The sequence below is a fragment of the Marmota marmota genome, unplaced genomic scaffold, assembly GCF_001458135.2.
Source record: "Marmota marmota marmota unplaced genomic scaffold, marMar, whole genome shotgun sequence".
NCBI lineage: Eukaryota > Metazoa > Chordata > Mammalia > Rodentia > Sciuridae > Marmota > Marmota marmota.
The window spans coordinates 597,797-622,316 of record NW_025999969.1 but is presented as its reverse complement, the minus strand read 5'-3'; the positions used below and the strand labels follow the sequence as shown (position 1 = coordinate 622,316).

Below are 24,520 nucleotides of genomic sequence, written 5' to 3'. Positions count from 1 at the left end.
AAAAAAAAAAAAAAAAAAAAAAAAGAAAGAAAGAAAAGAAAACAAAAAGAAAGAAAGAAAGAAAGGCATGCCTATATTCCCATTGGCTCAGGAGGGTGAGGCAGGAGGATTGCAAGTTCAAAGCCAGCCTCGACAACTTACAAGGCACTAAGCAACACAGTGAGACCTTATCTCTAAATAAAATACAAAATGGGGCTGGAGATGTGGCTCAATAGTTGAGTGCCTCTGAGTTCAATCCCCAGTACCAAAAAAAAAAAAAAAAAAAAGATTCGTCCAACTCAGGGTGGTCTTGTTTAGTCTCAGGGCACTTCCAATGTTAGTGGCTCTGGTTTGTGGAAACACAGTCAAGACAAGGTGCTCTATGCATATTAACTGAAAGTTTGTATAAGATCAGTGCCTCTTGAACTTCACCATCCATAGAAAACACCTAGGGATCATGTTGAAATGCAGATTTTAGTTCCTAGGTAGGGTGACTAACTCCTCCTGGTTTGTCTAGAATTTTCTTGTTTTTAGTATTGCAAGTCCCCATGTTCTGAGAACGCCTCAGTTTTGGGCAGGATGGGACAGTCGGTCATCCTAGGTGGAGCCCCAGATCAAGCGCATTTCTTTTTCATTGTGGTATTGGGGATCCAACTCAGGGCCTTGCACAATCTGAGCACACGCTCTATCACCAGGCCTCCAGGGCATTTCTAATAAACTTCCAGATGGTGAATCTTAGCTGGTGACATGGGTGTGGGAACTTTGAGAGCAAGGTTTGGTGGTTGTTACTATGTTTTCTATGCTCCCTTCTTCCCTACAATCCGGCTTTTCAAGTTGGAAACTTAATTCTTTTACTTTTATTTTCCACACTCCCACTTTGTTTTCTAATCAATTCACTCAAAATATAAAATTTGCACTTGAGTTATGCTTTCATTATATTCATAGATTTTCCTATATTGTGCTCTTCATTTCTAATTAGTTCATAATTTCTATTTAATTGTTTTATTTTCTCTTTAGCCCTAAATATTTGGTTGTAAATTCTCTGTCAAAGGAACCACTGAGCTAGAGCCAGTCCAGCCCCAAATATTTGGAAGTTTAATTTTAAAATCCCAAGAAGTAAGGTTTTCTTGGTGTGTGTGTGGGGTCCTTTTGTACTTATTTACTATTTTTTGGTTGTTGCTGTTGTCAGAGAATACAATCTAGACAATTTCTGCTTTTTCAATTTTGTTAGGATATTCCTTGTGGCCAGAAGTGTAGTCAATTTTGGGGAATAGTCTTTTATGTGTCAGAAAAGCCAATGCATGTTCACTGGCACAAAGTTTGATAATGTTTATTAGATTTATATATATGTGTGTGTGTGTGTGTGTATGTGTGTGTGTGTGTGTGTGTGCGTGCATGTTTTCTTTTTGCAATATTGGCAATTCAACCCAGGGTCTCCAATTCTACCACTGGCGACACCCCCAGACCTTATGATTTTATTTTGAGACAGGGTCTCACTCACTTGCACAGGCTGGCCTGGAACTTGTGATACCCTCCCTCTGCTTCCTTAGTAGCTGGGATTATAGGTGTGAGCCACCATGCCTGGTTCAGATTAAGTTTATTAATCTTGTTCTTAAAAGTCACTGTATCTTTATTCTTTTTCTGTCTGAGTTGTTATTTTTTTTAAACCCCTGCTGAGATGAGGCTAGGGCCTCCTACATGCTGGGCAATTCTCTACCACTGAGCTATTTCCCCTAGTCCTCTATTTGATTTTCAAAAGCAGTGTGTTGAAGCTTCTCACCATTGTTGCAGATTTTTCAATTTCTTCTTCCTATGTGGGTTGGGTATATAAAAAGGTCATAATTATATCTTTGTTTAAAATCTTTCCCAGCTATAGGGAAGAGAGAGAATAATGTGCAGGTCATACCATTTCCAGCCACAGGAAAGATGACATGAGCTATTGCTGTTCGTCCTGCCAAAAGAATTTCCTGTTTCCAGCATGTTTGCCTGTAAAATTTCTGTTCATCACCCCCCCAACCACTCTCCATTTTTGTTTACCAACCTCCCAGGTATATAAACATGATGCTGTGATCAAAGCCAAAATTATGGATCAAGGACAAAGATTTGATCAAAAGAGATATATTGGGCTTTGGGCAGGAGAGTTTGTAGCAGGCAGGAGAGCGTGTTTGTGTGTGTATGGGTGTGTGTGTGTGTGTGTGTGTGTGTGTGTTACTGGGGCTTGGATGTAATTTTACCACTGAGTTACGTCCTTGGCTTTTTAAAATTTTTTATTTTGAGGTGGGTATTCCCTAAACTCCTGAGGCTGGCCTCAAACTTGCAATCCTCCCTCATCAGCCTCTTGATTTGCTGGAATTACAGATGTGTACCACCATGCCCAGCTATCTTTGAATAACTTGGGATGCTTAAAAATGCCTGGTTCTCTTTCTCATCTTCAAGATGTTGAACACTAAGGAGATTAAACCTGAAACCAAGAAGGTTTTTGCCATTGGTGATGTTAAAAAGGGCTGGGGTTGTGGCTCAGTGGTAGAGTGATTGCCTAGCGTGTGTGAGGCACTGGGTTTGATTCTTAGCACCATATATAAATAAATAAATAAACAAATAAATAAAATAAAGATCCATTAACAACTAAAAAAAAAAAAACTGCCGCTGAAACCCTGTCCTAATTTTAAAAATTGGCAGATACTCCCCAATCTGCTATGTATTCCAGAAAAGCCATGTATGAGAGGAAATACTCAGCTGCTAAATCCAAGGGTGAGAAGAAAAGGGAGAATGTTCTAGTTACTGTCTCAAAACTAGTTAGTGGTGGCAAGAATGGTGGTATCAATCTTCACAAAATCTCTAGATGTTATCCTCCTGAATGTGTGCTGTGAGAGTTGTTGACCCATGCCAAGATAACCTTCCAGTCAGCATTGGGTGTTAGATCATTCCTGGGACCATCTTGGTCATCCTCACAGGGTGCACAGAGGAAGAAGAGTGGTTTTCTTAAGGCAGCTGAGCAAGGGCTTGATGCAGTTTGATCCCCACTCCAGTTCCTCTGTGTAGAACATATCAAAAATTTGTCATCATTGCCTCTACAAAAATTGTTATCAGAATCATGAAAATCCCCAAACACTGCACTGATGCTGACTTCAGGAAGAAAGCTATAGAAGCCCAGGCACCAGGAATGTGAGGTCTTCCACACAAAGGAAGAGAAATACGAAATTTCCAAGCAGCTCAAGGTTGATCAGAAAGCTGTGGACTCACAAATTTTACCAAAAGCCAAAGTTATTCCTCAGCTACAGTGCCACATGCAATCTGTTTTTGCTTTAACAAATGGAATTTATCCTCACAAGTTGGTGTTCTAAATTTCTTACAAGAACTTAATTGAAGAGCAGATATGTTAAAAACAACAATGACAGGAAAACCAATCCTTGGGCTCCAGCCAATCAGAACCTCAGGGTGTGGATCCTGGACACTGGCATCTAACCAGAGTAGAAAACCCTAGGTGAGAAGAAAAGAAAGTCTCTTCTATGGGCTCTTATGCCCATGAGCTGGATAGAGCTTTTGAGATTTCCCATGAAGGGAATTGCCATGTAACAGTGGTGAAAGAAGCTACAATGTGCTTAGGAACTCTGGGGCTCACCTTGACAGTTGCTTGGAAAACTTTAGAATGCCAAGGAGGGTAGAGGGGTCAGCACTGACCACATCTCAGATGGCAGATATCCTGTAGGAGATGTTGACTCGGACAGGGACAGTAAAGTTGATGATTGGAAAACACTGAATTCAGAACAGTCTTACCACCCCATGCTGGCCACACTCTGAGCAGTTGATGGTGAAAGTACTGCCCCATCCTGTAATGGCTGCCAAATATTTGAGAGGAGGGAAGAATTCTTGTGTTTCCTATGAGAGGAGGCCCAAGGTGGGGCAGGGAGCAGCCATGATAATAACCAGAGTTGACATGTACTCAGCACTGAATATGTCAGATGTATTCTGAACCCTTTAAAGAGATAACCTCATTTAATCCTCCCAAGGTTCTAGGAGATATCATTTTAAATAACTTTATAACATAATATTTGCTATTCACATATGTTAATGCTACATTTACCAGCAACGTGTGTTTGTTTTTGTGTGTGTGTGTGTGTGTGTGTGTTGGGGGATTACTAGAGGTTGAGCCAGGAGTGTTCTACCTCTGAGCTATATTCCCTGCTCTTTTAATTTTTCATTTTGAGACAGAGTCTTGCTAAGTTGCTGAGGTTGACCTCAAACTTATGATCCTCCTGCCTCAGCCTCCCCAATTGCTGGGATTATAGGTGTGGCCCACCATACCTAGACAGCAATTGTTTTTGAAATATAGTTTTGATTTTTATTTTATTATAATTGTTTTAAAAATAATTAATTTTTTGGAGGCAGGGCCTTGCTACTGCCTAGGCTGGCCTCTAGTTTGTGGTCCTCTTGCCTCCTCCTGCCACGTAGATTGGATGACAGGTGTGTGCCACCATACCTAGCTTATTTTTAATTGATACATATTTATAGAGTACAGTGTGACATTTCAGTAGACATATACAACATGGAAGGATCTGATCAATGTGATAGCATATCACTCACCTCAGACACTTATCATTTTTTGTGTGTCAGGAACATTCAAAATCCTCTCTTCTGGCTATTATGAAACATATGATTAATTGTTGTTGACCATAATTGCCATATTGTGCTAGAGAACACTAGAAGTCATTCTTCCTATTCAACTGCACCCCTGTACCCACTAAGCATCCTTGCTGTTCCACCTATTCCATCCGTACTCCTCCCAGACTCTGGTAACCACTCTTCTACTCCCCACTTCTACGAGGTGGTAGATACTATGTTTATTCTCATATGATAAATGAATTAATACTAAAGTGCAAGAAGCAGTAACTTCCCAAGGTTAGACAGTAGTAAGGGGCAGCAGTTGAATTTGATCTGGTCCAGGTTTGTCTGTTGCTGTGCTATATACTCCCTCGGGATGAGATGGGGAAGGGTGGGAGGGAGCACTGAGAGGGTTCCAGGTGCTGGGCACTTCCTGCCAAGGCTAAAGAGAATAGGCTTGAGAGGCAAATGAAGGAAGCTAATGTGGTGAGCTGAGTTAGAGCATCAACCTACTTTCTTATACTTTATCTCTACGCTTTGCATGTCCCAATTTGTATTCGAACTGAGTCCTGAAGACAGTGACAGGCATCAGATAGGATTCCAGCCTGGAGGCCTCATAAAGAAACACATCTGTATTCTCCTGGTCTGTCTCTCCCTTCCTTTTTCCCTACTTCGCTGCATAGCCCTATTATCAGCTTTCTAGTTTGAGGCTTTTTTTAAAAATTTTTAAAAAAATTTTTTTTAGTTTGAGGCTTTTGAGGTGTCACTTGCTCCCCTCTTCTGACTAATAAAGATTTTAATTTTCTACAGATGGAAATTGGTTGGAGGTGCAACAACTGGAGTGACAGAGATGGCATATCCATTCCCAGAGTCACAGTGTTCTCCACACAAATCCTTGAATCTTTCTGGAAGCACTGAATATTCATTTTTTGATCCCTGCTCTCCAAGTGCCCAGAGGAGCTTTTATAATGTTTTCTACTTCCTGGACCAGGTGTACAGTTTGTTTATCTTCTTTGTACTGGCTTCTAAAGCCACCTCTGGTTCAGTCCTCTCCAGTGCCCACTTATCCAGAAGTTATGTGACCACCTTAGAGGGAGGGATGAATTTTATTGGCACCTATCAGATACCAAGCACCATGTTGCATACTCTTCTCTCTTCAAATGTTCCCCACCCTGAAAGGTAGGTTCTATGTTACTGATGAGAAAACTGGTTAAGCAATTCACCTGAGGTTACAAGGCTAGAAAAGCAAGGAACCAAGATTCAAACTCACATTTGTCTGTCTCCAAATCTCATGCTCTTTCCACTATGCCATTTTAATTTCCTGGAAGAGAAGCAGTCTACTTTCACCTTTGACCTGCTGCCCTCTGGCATCAACCTTACCTATAGCACTTTGATCTAGTAGGTGTGTAGGAAAGTGATGGCTAAAGTAGGTACTTTGTTACAGTGGGGTGGGTTTCATACCTACAGATGGAAAGAATTACACTGTGCACAGAAAGATGGATGAACACAGACAGTAAGTGGAAGAAAAGACAATTGTGGATGGTTCGTAGGAAGAAAAATAGAAGTGCTTACTCTGGTGTGGCACATATTGGGAAGTGGATTTTCTCTTTTGGAGAAGGAGATTCTATGGGGCATCATAGTAATACACTTATGAAATAACTGCCGCAGTCTGGCTGGGCACAGATGCCGCAGTCTGGCTGGGCACACAATCACGAGCCACCACACAGCTTGTAGATTCAAACAGCAACTCTTTATTCCCAAACTCACACCAGCCATCTACAATCACGTTCTGGGGAAATCCATGTTCTCTGCCCAAATCCACGTTCTCTGCCCAAATCCACCTCCACTGGGCTTCTGTCTCCCAAAAAATACTGTCTGAATCCCGTGAGAACTCAAGGGGAACTCAGGCAGCAGGATACGCCCTATTCCCAGCAGGAATAATCTTAAACCTGGAACGCCCTAAACCCGATTATCCTAAACCGGGAACACCCTAATCCGCCCTGGTCCTTGAGCAAGGTCACCTACATGCAATGTCACTGCAACATGGGGTACGCTGGCAAGGAAATTGTCATACCTACTTGGCTAATGGCACCCAGCAAAATAACTATGCCTATTTTAGATAATCTCTAGGAGTTGGAAAACTGAAAGAAGTTTCTAGATGTTCCTATTGCAGAGGGTTCTTCTTCTTCCCCTATCATGGCCCCTTTCTTACCTTGAAGCAGAAGATTGAGAACAAGGCAGAAAGGAAATCTCTCCCTGGGGAACCAGTTTCCTTCTATCTTCTTTGTTTCTAAATTCTTCAATGAGCATGTACCAGGACTCAGGAATACCCAGATTAAAGGGTCATGGACCACATGCAGCACCCAACTTTGAATACTGATAGCATTGGTTGACCACTGACATTCATAACCTCCCTGGAAGGAGTGTTCTGGTCATCTTGTTTTTTCCTAGGCCTGAGGTTCAGTCTGCTTCTAGACTTTGTCTTAGTCTTGGGTATTTCACCACATTGTGTGTGGTTATAGACACTTTATACTGATTATGTTCAGACCTTGGTGTTCATCCCTCAGTCTGAGCATTCAATGCTGCAATTCTGGAACATTTCTAGCTATTTAAAACCATGTGCATTTGCTTTATTCTATTCTATATTCTCGTGTCCCACACCCCCTTTCTCTCCCCTTCTCTTTTTCCCCTAGGGTACTGGAGATTGAACCCAGAAGCACTCAACCACTGAGCCACGTCACCAGCTCTCTATGTATTTTATTTAGAGACAGGCTCTCCCTAAATTGCTTAGGGCCTCACTAAGTTGCTGAGGCTGGCTTTTTCACTATCCTCCTGCCTCAGACTCCTGAGCCACTGGGATTACAGGTATGTGCCATTGCACCCAGCTTTATTTGTTTTCTTTTGAGTGAGGGTCTTGTTGTCTAGGCTGGCCTCAAACTTGTGATCATCCTGCCTCAACCTGAGTAGCTGGACTTACAGGTGTGTGCCACTGTGCCTGGTTTATTCTTTCTCTTGTTAGACATATGTTGGAGTGGTTTCCCCTTCTTTTTTTTCTTTCCCAGGATTGGGGAGCAAACCCAGGGCCTTGCACATGTTAGGCAAGAACTCTACCATGCAGTTACATCCCCCATCCTTTTTATTTTTTCTGAAACTACGTCTCACTAAGTTGCCTGGGCTGATCTTGAATTTGTGATCCTCCTGTCTTGCCCTCCTAGTAGCTGGGATTACAGGTGTGCATCATAATACCCAGTGATTCTTTCTATCGCAAATGCCTTTTAATAGCTTATATTAGTTTTATTGCTGTTGTGTAACAAACTACAAGCTTAAGTGGCTTAAAGAAACACAACTTATTATTTTACAGTTCCATAGGCCAGAAATCTGAAATAGGTCTCATGGGACTGAAATAAAGTATCATCAGGGGTGTATTCTTTCTGGAGGCTCTAGGGAAAAATCCATTCCCTTGCTTTTTAAGATTTTAAACGTTGCCTGCATTTCTTGGTTCATTGTCTCATTTCTCCATCTTCAAAACTAGAAACATTGGCTATCATTCTCACACTGTTGGTTCTCATTCTCTTCTCTCTTCCTCTTTCACCTATAAGAAAGGTTCTTTGTGATTCCATTGATTCTACCTGGATAATTCAGAATAATCTCTCCATTTAAGAAAAAAAAATATTTATTTTTTTTTTGTATTTTACTCTGACTTTTATATGTTATATTAACAGACTTTTAGAGCCTTCCTTTCCTGGGATCAATCTCACTTGGTCATAGTATATAATCCCTGTATACGTTGCTGGATTTTGCTTTCTGTTTTTGTTTTTGTGTTACTGGGAATTGAGCACAGGGAGGCTCTTCTACTGAGCTACATCCCCAGACCTTTTCTTTCTTTTCTTTTCCTTTTTTTTTTTGGTGGTGCTGGGGATTAAACCCAGGACTTTATGCATGCTAGGCAAGCACTTTACCAACTGAGCTATATCCTCAGCCCCCTCCCCAGATCTTTCATTTTTTAAATTTTGAGACAGGGTCTTGCTAAATTGCCCAGGCTGAGCTCCAACTTGTGATCTTTCTGTCTCCGTGTATTAAGTAGCTGGAATTATAGGTATATACCACCATGCCAGGCTTTGTTAAGGACTTTTACCTTTATATTTACAAAAATATTGATCTGCAATTTTCTTTTCTGGTGTTTGTCTGCTTTTGGTGTTGGGGTAATACTGGATTCATATGAGTTAAGAAGTAGTCCCACCTCTCCTATTTTTTGGAAGAATTTGTGAAGGATTGGTGTTGACTCTTGTATGTATGTTTGGTAGAATTCACCAATGAAGCCTTCTGGACTTATTAATTTTGTTTCATGTGCCAAAGAAGTAATCAAATTTTCTTAAAAAAATTTTTTTTGGTTGGTGCTGGTAGGGCCCCAGGGCCCATACATACTAGGCAAGTGCTCTACCACTGAACTACAAACCCTTAGCCCTTACCAATCAAATTTTCTTGTTAGTTGCATAATTCTTGTAATAACTCTTATTAAATATTTCACTTTTGAAAATTATCAATAAGAAATTCAAGCTTACCATAGCCAGTTAGTCTTTTGCATCTACAGATAGTTTTGGTTTTACTCTGATGCTTCCCTATATGTTCAATAATCAGGCCAGAGTATTTTGCCTTCAACAAAGTACTATCACAGAGCTCTGTGGAAAAGAACTATGTCAAGTACTTTTGGATGCAGGTTTCCAAAAGCATCATTTAAACAACTTTAAAACCACACTAGTGAACCAAGTCAAGAAGCTAGTGAGCTCCTGAGCTATCAAAATCCAGTGGAACAAAATCTGCTCACCCAAGATTTGGTGGAACAAGAATTAATTATACAGGACTGGAAGAACAGATGAAAGATAATTGCAGTATTTGTTTGGAATATTGTTGATATTATCATAAGGTTTTAATTTCCAAGTGCATAAGGAAGTTCTTTTCTTTCCCCATAAGCTCATAACAATTTAGTGGACTATGCTTTTTCAAACTGAAATGAAATGTTTGTACATATTATTCTCCCTGTCTGACCCTTCCAGAATTCAGAGTCTCATAATTAATATTCTTATTTTCAGGACACTGTATTAACTGGCATAGATTCAAGGAGAATCTGTTCTCCTTTTTACCATGAAACATTGTTTTTGCAACCAAGACCTTGACTAGAATGTCATATTTGAGAAAGATGCTATTTTAATCAAATATGGCCAGACACTATTAAAGAACAAAGATTAATTTTATGGAGTCAATTATTATAATCCTTTCTTGGAAAATTAGCCCTTATAACTTATTTATAGGGTTCCCAGTTTTATAGGTGAGAAAAGAAATTAATTTCCTCACAGAACACAAAATTTTAGGATAATTTCATCTAAGTTTATGATTCCTGCAAATGAAACCAGGTGGAGAGGTTTTGGTGGGGTTTCCTACTCTGAAAAATCTTTAAAAAGTGCAATCTGAGATTACTCATGAAAACTTCCAAAAAGTGAAGCTTAACACCTTAACTCTTGTCACACCTAGGTAAATGATCAGATGACACATGAAAAAATTCTGTCCTAAGAGAAATTTAATGGACTTCTGCCCTTGGAAAAAATTATGTTGCAAATAGAACAACAACAAAAAAAAAACCCCGAAATTATTAGGAATTGCAAAGTATTTATAATTTCTGTTTGTTCCACTTGCAAATGCAGTCTTTACCTCATCTAAGTATATGCTCTATTGAATTTCCCTTTGAACTGGTTATAACATTTGTCTGATTCTCTTGTACCAGTGGTATGAGTAAAATCTTTGACATGTGATCATTTTTATATCTATAAGAGTCAATGGCTTTGCCTTTTCTGAAAATTATCTTTTAACTTAGCCATTAGTGTTATTTTCATCAGTCAATCTGAATTTCACCTTTCCAACTATCCAACTTCCCTGTATCCTTGCTTTATGAACATACCTGTTAGTCACAACTACAGCTTGGTGTGATGGAAAAAATGTATGCCCCTGTGACTTTTTTTTTTTTTGGTGCTGGGAATTAAACCCAGGGCCTTGTGCATGTGAGGCAAGCACTCTACAACTGAGCTATATCCCCAGCCCCGCCTGTGACATTTTAATTAAATAAGAATTCTAAAAAATTCTTTACTAAGAAAAAATACAGATTTAAAAACAGGAAACAAATAAGATTTTACAGAGCACATATTTTCTGTTATGGGAGAATAGATTGGAGGGCACAGCTTCTCGGTAGAAAGACCAGTGAAATGTTTCTTTCTTTCTTACTTTTAGTTGTAGACAAACACTATACCTTTATTTTATTTATTCATTTTTATGTGGTGTTGAGGATTGAACCCAGAGCCTCACACATGGGAGGCAGGTGCTCTACCACTGAGCTACCGAAACTTTTCTTTCTTAATTTAGGAATGCCTTGTTCCAAATCCCCTTAGAGAGTTCTTGGGTAGATCTCCCTCCCACATGCTCACTGCCTTCCTGTCTCCCTGGGTTGGATGCTACTGGAAAATAGAATGTTCACATCTATTTTGGCCTCATCAGTATAGCAAGAGACATCAGCAACTAGAGGCAACCTGCCTCCCAGCCACCCTCTCTGCAGGAATGGTGAGGTACAATTTTTCCACAGAGGTCAATTGGGGATTTTGAATTCATGAGTGGTTGAGCAGCCTTTGAAAATTCAAAATCAATGAGCTTTCTTCTCACTAGTATTCTGGTTTTTAAATGTATTTTTCTTTTAAACTCAACTATAGTTATTAGTTATCATATTATTCAATTTCTTACAGTCTCCTATTGTTTTAGAGTATCTGTCATTAAAACAAATATATTTTTTAATGAAAGTATTGAAATCTGTTTTCCTAATATATGTTGTCCATATTCTACTCTGCCCAGTTTTACATTGATTTTGGAGGACTGAAATCTACAGTGGGAGAAAGAAGAAGAGCAGCCCCTGAGATCTAGAACTGATCTGACACTCCATGGTCATTTTTTTGATCTCTGGTTGAACATAAAGGAATTTATAGAATTCTTTTTTTTTTTTTTTTGGTTACTGGGGATTGAACTCAGGGGCACGCAACCACTGAGCCACATCACCAGTACTATTTTGTATTTTATTTAAAGACAGGGTCTCACTGAGTTGCTTAGTGCTTTGCTGTTGCTGAGGCTGGCTATGAACTCGCGATCCTCCTGTCTCAGCCTCCCATGCCGCTGGGATTACAGACATGCATCACCGTATCTGGCTGAATTTATAGAATTCTAATCTCAGACATGATCATTTTAAGACCACAATAGAACAGATTAGACAAGACTGTTTCCTAGTTTTGTCTTAGCACAGATATAAACAGAATAACTATATCCACAAAATACCACCCTCCTTTTTTTTGATACCAGGATTGAACCCAGAGGGTTCAAGCTTTACCACTGAACCACATCCCCAGCCCTTTTTATTTATTTGTTTTGAGACAGAGTCTTCCTGAGTTGCTAAGGCTGACCTCCAACTGGTCGCTGGGATTATAGGCATGTGCCACCTTGCCTGGCTCAAAATACCTCTCTCTTGCTAAATAAATAACTACTCCTTCTTTAGCTGATTATTTTCCACCCTTTTGACAACAGTTACAAATTACCACTTTCTTAGACTTTCCCAAAATCACCCCACCAAAACCCAAATCCTGTAAGAGGCTCTAAGACTCCCTTTCTGAGACTCCTTTTGGAGTCTCAGAACTCCAAAAGTTCTTAACTAGGGGTGTGTTCTTGGTGGTCTTTGGCAGAAAAGCATTGACAAATGAAATGGTCACATTGTCCATGTTCCTGTCACTGCCACAGAACCAAGTAATGCTTTTTTTCTTTGTTGGTCTAGAGTAAATTCAAAGAATTTGCGTATCAAGATATATATTGATAATGATGGATGTAACCCTTTAAATAAAAGAAGAATCCGGGAAACCATACTGATATAATGAATGGATGAAGCGCTAAAGGGTAAAGAAAACTCTATATTAGAATGTCAGTGAATAAGTATAGAAACAGGGATGGAATTAGAAAATAACAATTTTGTAAAGATCACAGAATGATTTATTCATGCCAGAACCATCATGATGAGGAATAGGATAATTATATAGTCCTCGAAGTATCTCTTCACAAAAATTACTTACTAATTAATTAATTCCTTTACAGTGGAGAAATCTGACAGACATCATTTTAAATAATTACAGTTAACAGAATAAGTGATAAATTATGCACTTTCTATATGCATTGAGAACTCAGCACCACTCCTAGGGTATTCCTACCCAAAATGAATAAATCACGAGTAAATAACAGACCGATCCAAATCAGTTGACAATATAACTACAAAATAATGAGCTTGCATTCTTCAAAAATACCCAGGTAATGAACCAAAGGAAAAGACTGAGGAACTGTTCCAGACTCAAGGAGGCTGAGGAGAGTGACCAGCTAAGTGCAGTGTGCGTTCCTGGATTGGATCCTGGACCTACAAAAGAACTTTGAGACGGTTGGCAAAATTTGAATAGGGCTTATAGAATTGATGGCAACCTGGATTGATAGCCATTTTCTGATTTTGATAGTTATACAGTAGTTTTATATGGGAGTGTCCTCCTTTTTAAGAAATACAGGCTGAAGTATTCAGAGTTCATGGGTCATCAATTCTGTAACTTATTGATCTAGAAATATTCACAATTGTGATATCTAGGTGAAGGGTACACAGGGCTCTTTGTATTTTTACAACTTTCTTGTAAATCACTTTAAAAAGGTAAAAGAGAGGGCTGGGGTTGTGGCTCAGTGGCAGAGCGCTTGCCTAGCACATGAGAGGGACTACATAAAATAGTAGTCAGCACCACATAAAATAAATAAATAAAATAAAGTTATAAAAAGTAAAAGAGAAGAGAGAAGAAGGGAAGAAGAAGAGGAAGAAGGAAGGAGGAAGGAGGTGGGGAGAGGGAAGGAGGGAAGGAGGTTGGTTCTGCCTGCAATCCTTCTTTGAGCAGAACTGTATTGTCTTCCAGGAGAGGGCAGCAGATCTCTGCCCATGTAGTTGGAGCCTTTGATCATAATTTTAGTTATTTCCTTTTAATGTTCAAATGGTTATATTTTTACTTCTTCAATTTGAATCTAGCATCTTCTAGGCCAGTAGTGATTCATATAATGTGTCTATGTATTGTTATTAATATACAGATGCTTAGGTCTTAAGATTTACTGAATCTCTTGGTATTCTTAATATGTTCCTATTTTGTTTTGTTAGGTAGTACTTAGGATCAAACACAGGGCATCACACATGCTAGGCAAGTACTCTACAACTGAACTACATCCCTAGCCATTAAAAAAAAGAAATATATATATATATATATTTCACTAAATTGCCTAGGCTGGGCTCAAGTTTGTGATCCTCTTGCCTCAGCCTCCTAAATAGCTGGTATTATACAGGTGTGCACCACCCCACCTGGCTTTCTTAATGTGCTCTTATTATAAGCTTGAAATATTCATGATATATGATATGCCAGGATTATTGAATGTTATATCTTAATATTCTATCTCTGTAAAAGGAATGTTCATCCTAGTTTATAAATTAGATGTAATATTCATTGACTCCTTTGAAAATAGTTATTATGTCTATAATTATTTTGCCTAAAGTTGTTAAAATTAGTTTTATTGTTTTGTTTTCAATCTCATAGAAACAACCAAATTATAAGATATAAAGAATTACATTCTTGGGGCTGGGGATGTGGCTCAAGCGGTAGCGCGCTCGCCAGGCATGCGTGCAGCCCGGGTTCGATCCTCAGCACCACATACAAACAAAGATGTTGTGTCCACTGAAAACTAAAAAATAAATATTAAAATTCTAAAAAAAAAAAAAAAAGAATTACATTCTTGAGACTGCTGGGGCTCAGCGGTAGTGCACTTGCCTCGCATATGTGAGACACTGGGTTCGATTCTCCGTATCACATATAGATTCATAAATAAAATAAAGGTCTATAAGCAACTAAAAAAAATTACATTCTTAAAATGAATTCTTATTGGATCTTTCACTTTTGAAAATCACCAGTAAAAAGTTGTAAGTTAACCACAGTCATTTAAAGTCTTTTGTCATCTACAGATACTGTTACAGTTTGGATCTGGAATGTTCCCCAAAAGCTCATGTGTTAAAGGTTGGTCCCTATTGGGAGGCAGCGGAAATCTTAGGATGTGGGAGTTTTTAGTTGGGGGCACATCCTTGTAGGAAATATTGGGACCTCTGCCCCTTCCTCTCTCTTTTTGTCTTCTGGTTGCCGCGAGTTGTTCAGCTTTGCTCCGTATTGCCCTCCCCACCATGATTTTCTGCCTTACCACAGGCCTAAAGGCAATGGAAGCGGCTGCCCATGCGCTAAAACCTCTGAAACTGTGAGCCAAAAAAAATCTTTCCTCCTTTAAGTTGTTTTTCTCAGGTATTTTGTCACAGCGACAAAAAACTGACTAACAGATATTTTTTTGTTTCACTTTTATGCTTCATGAAAGCTCAACCATCAACTATAAGCCAGAGTGCTTTGTCTTCAAGCAATTATCTCAGAATCCTGTGGAAAAGGACCATGGATACTATGGGCATGATATTTGATGGTACCGGTTGAACAATTTTTAAGACTGTACTAATGAAGTGAACCAGAATTTCTAGAAGCCAGTGGGTTCAAAAGAATGCTAAGCCAAGATCCCAGGTAACAAGATTTCATTACACAGAACTGAATGAACTAAGGAGTATGATTACAGTTTTTGTTTGAAATATTGTTTTTGTTGTTATAATGCTCTATTTTCTGGATCTTTAAGGAAGCCTTTTCTTTCCTCTTAAGCTATCTATAACTCATAACAATTTAGCAATTATAATTCTGCTTTGTGTTTAAGACTCTACTTTTGAAAACTGAAATGAAACATTTGTAAATGATATCTTATTTTCCCTGCCTGACTTTTGCAGAATTTGGAAACTCTTATTGAATATTATTAATTTCGTGACAATGTAACTATTGTATTTTCATGACAAAGTAGTTGTTAGCATAGGTTCTAGTAGAATCTGTCCTCCCTTTTCACCAGAACATATTTGGAAACATTGGTTGTACAATAAAAGCCTTGATTGAAATTTTATATTTGAGAATGATGCTCAATGAATCAAATAAATTTTGTTCAAATACTTTTAAGAAACTAAGGTTGGTGTTATGGAGCCAGTGCTTACAAAGCTAATTTAAAGAAAACTGGCCTGGTACCTGGGCTTTTGTGTTCCCAATCTTACAGGGCAATTTCAAGCACGCTCAGAAACCCTTTGCTAGTTTGGAGACCTCAAGATAATTCACCCAGATCTGGGGGTTCTGGAGTTGGAATCTATTGATAAATCATTTGCGTGGCTACCTAGCTTCAAGAGATTTTTAAAAGTTAAACTTGAAATTTTTAGGAAAGAAAAAAAAAGAAATTTTTAGGAAACTTTCAGGAAAGCCAACTATAGAGGGCCTAAAGGGAACTAGGGATATTGCTCAGTGGTAAAGCACTTGCTAGCATGTAAGAGGCCCTGGGCTGGATATCTAGCACTATATTAAAAAAAAAAAAAAAGCCTAAAGAGTTTATTACCACTCTTATTACAACCATGTAAATAATGAAGTCAAATGTTATGAGACCAGCCTTATTTTGTGATCAAGAATAATCTTCCTTCTTCCTTTGAGATTAGGAATGAGATTTTACAAAAAATAAAACTGTACTTCAATGAAAAATTATGCATTGACAATAACAACAGCTCTCACCTGTTGGATTCTAACCCTGCTTGCTGTCTTTGAGCTGTTTTGCTGCTCTTTTCAAATTGCAGGTAACTGATGGATATTATCAAAGGCAAAAATGAGCCAATTAAGAAAATTGATCAAGGCCCAGCATGGTGACGCATACTTATAATCCTAGAGGCTTGGGAGGCTGAGACAGGAGGATCTTGAGTTCAAAGCCAGCCCAGCAACTTAGCGAGACCCTGTCTCTAAATAAAAAAGATTGATCACATTCAGGCTATCATGATAGGGACAGCACTCAGATCAGAGTATCTGGGCAGGGTGGTTTTGACTCGGACTTTTGTAGGAAGGAATATACCCATTATAGGTGGGATCATTTCCAGGAGGGACTGTGTTCCAATCAGAGGAAGTTGCAGTTAGGCAAACAGGAAATGTTTAGCTCTGTGTCCAGCTAGATTCAGGGTCAAATAGTTCTAATCCCAGCTAATAGTTCATATGTCAGAGTAAAGGGAGTTAAAGACTCTGTGTCTGGCCTTGTCACAGGGCAAGGGAGTCATCTGTGAGCCTATGGGAGCCAGGAGAAAGAGTGAATAGCGAGTCTTATCTAAGTTATATGGGAAAGGATGCGTCTTTGCAGTAAGCCATTTCTCAGAGAAAAAGTTCAGGGAGGATTTTCTTAACCATCGCTGTTTCCTGGGAACACAGGATTCAGATAAATTTTCACATTGTTAACATGCAAACTCTATCTTGTCCTGTCGCACTCCAAATGACTCCTTCATACCACGCCATGAAAAAATCTGTTTTGCTCCTTTACACTTCTGAGCAGTTTCTCTTTAGTGGCACTCAACAAACCTTAAAAACATGTTCCACACATTTAATTGAAATTATTTAGCATACATATTTTCTTTTTCCTGCCAAGTTACAAGCTCTTCCAGGACAGAGCTTGTGTTAGATTCATCTTCAGGTCTCCACCAGGGCTTAGCCAAGGACATTTGTTCTTACCATCTATCACTTGGGCTCTATAAACACTAATTAAGTGCATACCTGAAGCCTAGCTCTAAAAAGGAGCTAAAAACAGTACAAGCTGTATAACCTTAGGCAAGTTACATAACTTCTGAGTCTCTTGCAAGACAGTCTCCACCTCCCAGGTGCTGCGAAATGATATATGGGAGCCAGCAGACAGAAGTTACTAGGAGCCCTGGCATGGCCACCCAATCCAAATTCATAACCCCTTCCTGTCTCCCATTCTTCCTTTTGCTTTGTTTTCTCCTCCTTGGCACTTGGTACACACTGTATGTATCATTTTTTAATCCTCTTTTCTCCCCACTCTAGTGCTGGGGGATCCAAAGCAGGCTCTTAAGAATGCTAGGAAAGTACTCTGCCACTGAGCTACTCTCTAAGCAGCAACGCCCGCTTCCCCGCTTTTGAGACAGGGTCTTGCTAGTTTGCCCAGCCTGGCCCCAAACTCTTTTTTTTTTTTTTGTTACCAGGGATTGAACCCAGGGACACTTAGCTACTGAGCCATATCTCCAGCTGTTTTTTATATTTTAAGACAGGATCTTGCTGAGTTGCTTAGGCCCTTGTTAAGTTGCTGAGACCGACTTTGAACTCGTAATCCTTCTGCCTCAGTCTCTCTAGCTGCTGGGATTACAGACATGCGCCACCATCCCCCATTGGCCACAAACTCTTGAGCTAAAGTGATCCTTCTGCCTCAGTTTTCCAAGTAGCTGGAACTACAGGTGGGTGACACCATGCCTGGCTCTGTTTTTATTTTCTTTCTCCTCCCTCCACCTCTAATGTGAGCTCCATGAGAGTAGAGGTTTTGTTAATTTGGTTCACTGCTATATCCTCAGCACCAGAAGAGTACCTAGCACATAGTATGTGCTAGAATACCTAGCATATAGTATAAATACTTGTATGAGGATTAATCCTTTCCCTCTACATTAGTAGCATAAGTTTCTTTTCTGGTAAATATTTGTTGTAATTAATAATGCCTGTCTGTTCCAGTAGAAATGATATGCTGAGTTCATTATACTTTGGAAATATGATCTCATTTCTAGGAGTGTTGACAGTGGCTCTATTTTAGTATAAGGGGCTGGAGAGGGAATCAGGAGATTCTGGGGACTGCATGCAGGTGGGAACAGAGAAGCAGTGTCCAACGTGGCCAGCTGAGGCCATGGGAAACTGAGAGTGATGTGATCTTGCACAATGAGAGTTCAGCTCCCAGGTGCTCCAGAGAATGGTCACTGTGATGATGGAGGAGGCCAGGAAAAGCAGTGTCCCCTTCATGTGGCTGGACTGCAACACGAGGCCAACTAGCTGGGTCTTTGTCAATCCTGCGCCCCCATTCAACCAGGTCTGTTTGGGTCTTATCTAAAGTGAGAAGAGGACAAGACTGGGCAGAGTATGAAGGGAAGGTGGGCAGTTCTAGTCCCTCCTCAGGCAAATGAGTGGGAGCGAGACCCCCCCTCACATACTCCTTCCCTTGTATCTTGGGGCACCTCCTCGGGCAGGTGCAGTGGAGCCACCCCCGCATGGGGTTGGGGGCGCTGCTGGAGGCCAGGTGCAGCAGACTCGCCATCATCTGGGTGTTAATCAAACTGTTGATGCTAAGAAGTCTCTGAATTCAAGGATTTAGTCTGTGGCCATACTACCCCGAATGCATGGGATCTCGTTTGAAATAAAGGGTTTATTGAGTTGTTACAGATGCTACCTGTTAGGTGTGTGGGAGACTCCCCGCTGTCTCCAGAGTCACGGAATCCCTTCCCCTTCCCCTCCTCTCTGAAGGGTGCCAAGCCGAAGGGCGCCAGATTCAAAGTTTTCTTGACCAATCCCCGCCAGACACAGTGTCCACTCGCCATTCCTGAGTCACCCTGCCCAATCAGCACACGCCACGTCACCTATGCAACCCTTCTTAAGCCAAAGCTTGCAAGCTTATGTTCTCTGCCCTCTTCCTCTTCTTTCTCTCCTCTCCCTGCTCTTTCTCTTTCTCTCTGCCCTCCTCCTCTTCTCTCTCTGCTCTCTACCTTTCCTTTTCTTCCCCCTCGGACAGCCCCCCAGTAAATCTCTGGTTGAATCTCTGTCTAGCGTGAGTCACTCGCCTTTCACTACCCAGAGGTGAAATGACCAGTCCCAGAAAAAATTCTCCAAGCCACCAGCCTGATGGTCGGATAGCCATTGGGAAAATGCCCACTAAAGGGGCCAGGGTGTTCTGTAATGACATTTGGGGAAGAAAAAACATAAGTCATTTACATTGGCCCTTCACTGTCTGTTAATAGGAGGGACAGGACAGTGCAGGAAGGCAGAGTCCTGGGGTAGGAGGTTAGTCCACAAAGAGAAGTTTTTGTTGCTTCTTGGTTGGTTGGTTCTAAAAGCAGGATGGGACTTGGCCTTGATGGGTAAATCTTCAGCACCCAGGCAGGGGATGTGGGGCAGGGTTTTTTTTTTTTTTTTGTAAATTTAGCTTGAAGTTATACTTCTCTTACTTTTTTCCCTCCTCCATTCTCTGGCCTGCGATGTAAGTTAGGATATTTCAGAATTCTTTTATAAAGGGACAGACACAGAGCAATGTAGGTGCCTAAGGTGGGGAGTGATGGCAGGTTCAGAGGTACCACTTGTTTTTTTGTTTGTTTTTTTTTTTGATGTGTTGACGTGTCACAGTGTCATGGTTTTATTTTTATTTTGTCTTTGTCTCAGGCAGATGCCGTTTTTAAGATGCCCTCTCTCTTCTGTCTCTACTTCCTCCACACATCTGGTTAGTTCACTTGCCTTGTGAACTTGTCTTTTTAAATTTTTCTTGTTTCACTCTCCAGCAGTGGGAGGAGCCACAGTGATAAAGGGGTTGCCACTGGTTGGGGAGTTTATTCATCCAGAGCAGGAAGACAAAGCTCAGCAGAAAGATCATCTTGAATGGGGCACAGTTCTAATTTTCTACTAGCAGGTAGAAGCGGAGGGTTTCAATGGCCACTAGAGAGCCACTGGGCGCCAGGAGGTTTTTCACCTGGAGGCTGGGTTTGTGTAATGCCAGATTCATGGGACCCCAGTAGACCCCAGGAGCCGAATCCCATGCAATTACACAAGAGTCTTTATTGCAAGCTCGAGCCTGGACTCACAACTGTTTCCGACACAGCGGTCCCAGGGAGTGAGTCCCAGTCCTTTGTTCAGTGAGATTTTATAGGTTTTGGAGGATATTCTATGTGTCACAACATCACATAGCAAATCATTTCACACCACGGGAAAGTCAAACAACAGCTCTTAACATTGATTAGCACATTCTCTGGTGGGAACAAGTTGGGTCGGGGTGATTGGTTAGTACAAGAAGGGGATTCCTTTGAACTGATTGGTTTAATCCGTGAGGGGTGTCTGTGCTAAACTACATGGTTTCCTAACATGTTATTAACCACCATAAACTACTGGGGGGGTCATCTGGTATCCCAAGTATTTTTCCTGTCTCATGCTGATTGGTGGTTGCTAGGGGGTTGCTATGGGTCTTCACCTAGCCTAACTGAGTCAGAGACACTGCAGCAGATCTCCTATTATTTGCAGACAAATAACTCAGCAGGGTGGGTATGTGCCTAGGAGTGCTCTGTGGGTTTCTCCAAGGACAAGGGTCACGCCCCCTTCCCTTGGACAGGCTTTGAGGTAGAAGCTGTTTTTAAAAAATGGAGTCACATCAGTTTCTCACCTGTACCTGATGGCCACCCGGAGAGGAGGAACAAGTAGAGAATGGGGTGCCTTAGGACTGAAGGGACAGAGGGATGGCTTGAGCTTCTTCCTTCTTTGGTGTCCTTACCCCAACAGGGGCCTTTCCTGGGGCTGGATGAGAAACAGATTTCCTAGGACTAACAAGACTTCCCTGTACCTAGAAACCCTAGGTCAAAACTGGCAGTTTAGACATGGGAGAGGCTTTGGGGGACTTGGAAAAGAGGAAGGGTCAGAGTTACAGTCTTAGGGCAAAAAGTGGAAGCCCTGGCTCCTGGACTCAGAAAAGTGTGGGTGAGAGAGGTAGTAGTGAGGGGGACAGCCATGCCAGAATCTCTGGGATCACATAGGACATCATTGTTCAAACAAACAAGGCACATGGATCCCTTGCAGCCCATTAGTTCTCACTCTCATTGCTCTTGTATGTAAAGTATCTGTGTCCTGCACTTCCTTGTCCATGCCCAGCAACATATTATTCATTGCAAGGAAGACAGATGCCATTTAACACACATCTGCTTAGCAGTGACCCTGTGCAGGGCTTACAGAGATGAATTAGAATCCTACCATAGCCACCTTATCCAGATTGCCCAATAAAATGACTTGCTTACTGTTTGGTTGCCTCTTTTCTATTCTGTGCTTTCTCAGAAAATCTTGACCCCTCTCTAAGTTCGACTCCCTCACCCCAGCCTCCACATATACCCCTTGTTATGGTTTGGATATGTGGTCCCCCAAAACTTGCATGTTAATGTGGGAATATTCAGAGGTAAGAGCTGTAACATCATCAGCCCCATCCTAGTTTGAATGGACTGACTAGGTGGTAACTGTAGTCAGGTGGGGCATGGCTGGAGGAGGTGGAGTGCTGGTGGTGTGCCCTGGAAGAGTTCATCTTCCCTGTGGCCCCTTCACCCTTCCTTCTGTCTCTGCTTCCTGACCCTGCCATAGGCTGAGCAGCTTTTCTTCACCATGCCCTTTGTCCATGATGCTTCACCTCACCTTGGGCCCAAAGAGACAGAATTGGCCAACCATGGACTGAACCTCTGAAACCATGAGTCCAAATGAACTTTCCGGCCTCTGAGTTATTCTTGTCAGGTATTTTGGTTACAGAGACAAAAACCTAACTAACATACCTCATTCAGCATATATCCTACCCTCCCTTTTTATATAATTTAAAAAATGATGCCTATACATGCTTTGTGGCTGATGTCATTTACCCTATCCCTGAACCCCAACTCAAACTTACCTGTTTATGGGAAAGAACAAAGGTAAGGGTGCAGTTCTGCTGGTCAAAGGGGAAGTAGAAGATGTCCAGGCTACAGATGCTGGTCACCTGCATTGACTTGTTTTATGTAATGTGACTATCATTTGTCACATACATAGAGAGGCCTTCTGGGGTCTGATCAAACTCCATGGTAAGTGGCAAAATGGGCAGGTGACTCATGCTCTGGTTTCACATCAGTTGAGTTTTTTCTCTTAAGGCAGGCTCATTGTGGTTACCCCATCATGTTCTCTGCTGCCCATTTCTAGGGAAGAAGTTAATCACCTGTGGTTTTGTTCCTTTCTGAAATAAGGGCTTAGTGGCCACCTGAAATGGGCTTGCCCTGCCGTGGCCTGGGCTTTTTCTTGCAGACTGGGCTTTCCTTCAAGCTTCTCCAAGGCTTGATTCTATGATGAATATAACTGGGAACCACAGGTGCTCAGTTGTCAAGGTGGGTTTATTGATGTTACTATGTTCCTCTGGGTCCTGGCTGATGAATGGGTTGTCCTAGACCTAGAGCACAGGGCACAGAGGGATGCATTATGGGAGAAACCTGGAGCTAGTTTAGGTCAGCATCTCCTGCCCTCCATCCCTTAAAACACATACACACCACACACACTAATTATTATTATTATTATTATTTAATTTTTTTTTAGTTGTAGATGACCAGAATGTGTTTATTTTATTTGTTTATTTTTATGTGGTGCTGGGGATCGAACTCAGTGCCTCATGCATGCTAGGTAAGCACTCTACCACTGAGCCACAACCCCAGCCCCACTAATTATTATTTTTATTTTAATGTATATTATTTTGGGAATACAATAAAACTTCATTCTAGAAAGGTATAGTATAAATGCAATGTTTTCCCTCCTCAATCCACCCCAGTTAAATTTCTATACCACATCAGTATCATTAATAGTTTCTTATGTATAATTCCAGAAAATGAAATTAATATATATCCCAGCACTAATTTTTGTTTACATGGAAAATAAAAATTAATGATGCATATGGTTATTGTGCTGTTCTTTGGACATCGTTACCCTTTTAAATTCTGATTTCTCTTCTCTCTCTGGCAATAATCATCTCTCCTTCTCCAGCTAATGTTACCGCTGTTGACCGGTGACGAGTCCTTGCTTCCCCAATGTTGAAGAATAACACCAAAGAAGCACGCCGAGGCAAGGTCAGAGTAGAAATTAGAAGTTTATTAAAGGACAGCAGAAAAGACTTCTCCCGGAGGAAGAAGGGGACCCAAGAGGTGGAATCCGTGGAAGGGATGTTGTCTCCCCTTTTTATAGTTCTTTCAGTGATGGAATGTAGGTGGGAAGGCCCGAGGGGTGGGACACAGGTGGGCCAAAGAAATAATCTGGTCAGGAAGGACTTCTGAGTCAGCACCTTTTTGCTGGTGGCTGTTCATTAACATTTCTTTGAGGTGGACTTTGGCCTAGGGCCTTTTGGGACTTCATTAACATTCCATGAGCTGTCCTGCGTTTCCTGGAATCATTGCCAGCATGGCCTCCATTTTAGATTTCACTCGGCATTAGACCCGATTTATCTAACTACACTGACTACCTAACTTTAAATCTGGCTTCATTAACAGAGCCTCATTGGGCTTTCACTTCTCACTCAAGGGAAATCTCAATCAAGCAGGATGCTGGATGCACTGGGGCACTAAAGCTCACTTAGGGGCTTCTCACTGTGTGCCTATTTCCCTGTATTTTCCATCTATGTCTCTCAAAGTTATTAGCAGCCCAGAATGCTATTTGTCACCAGCACTGGCCCCATTCTGGTTGGATTTATCTATTCCCTCAGGCACTGTCAATTTCAACAATGTGATTTTTGCAAGCAAAGCCAGGAAAAAAGGCAAGGAGAAAGAAAAAGAATGAAGCTGAATCTTCCATACCATATTTAACCATAGAAATGACGTCAGCAGTTGAAGCTGTGTCTCCTGACCAAAAAAAAGAAAAGAAAGAAAGAAAAAAAAAAAAAAAAAAAGCCCAGATCAGAACAAAACAACCCACTCCCTAAACTAAAATGAAGCAAAACCCATGCAGGATTGTGCCATGAAATCAGGACCTAGTCTACCTCCTGCTGTTGTTTCCTAAGTGGTCCCATGTGACAGTTGGGCTTTTCAATCACAAGTCACAAAAGAAAGACAGGTCAGAAAAATGTAGGTGAAAAAACAGTATGGGGGCCCCATTGACTATATATATATATATATATATATATATATATATATATATATATATAT

The 24,520-nt window shown here is 40.8% G+C and overlaps 2 pseudogenes; one reads left to right on the top strand and one right to left on the bottom strand.

Annotated features, from left to right (window-relative positions):
- The window catches only part of LOC107154264, a 25,736-nt pseudogene extending 3,386 nt beyond the window's left edge, over positions 1-22,350 (bottom strand).
- On the top strand, positions 2,416-3,323 carry LOC125617114 (annotated as a pseudogene).
- Positions 22,351-24,520: the final 2,170 nt, after the last annotated feature.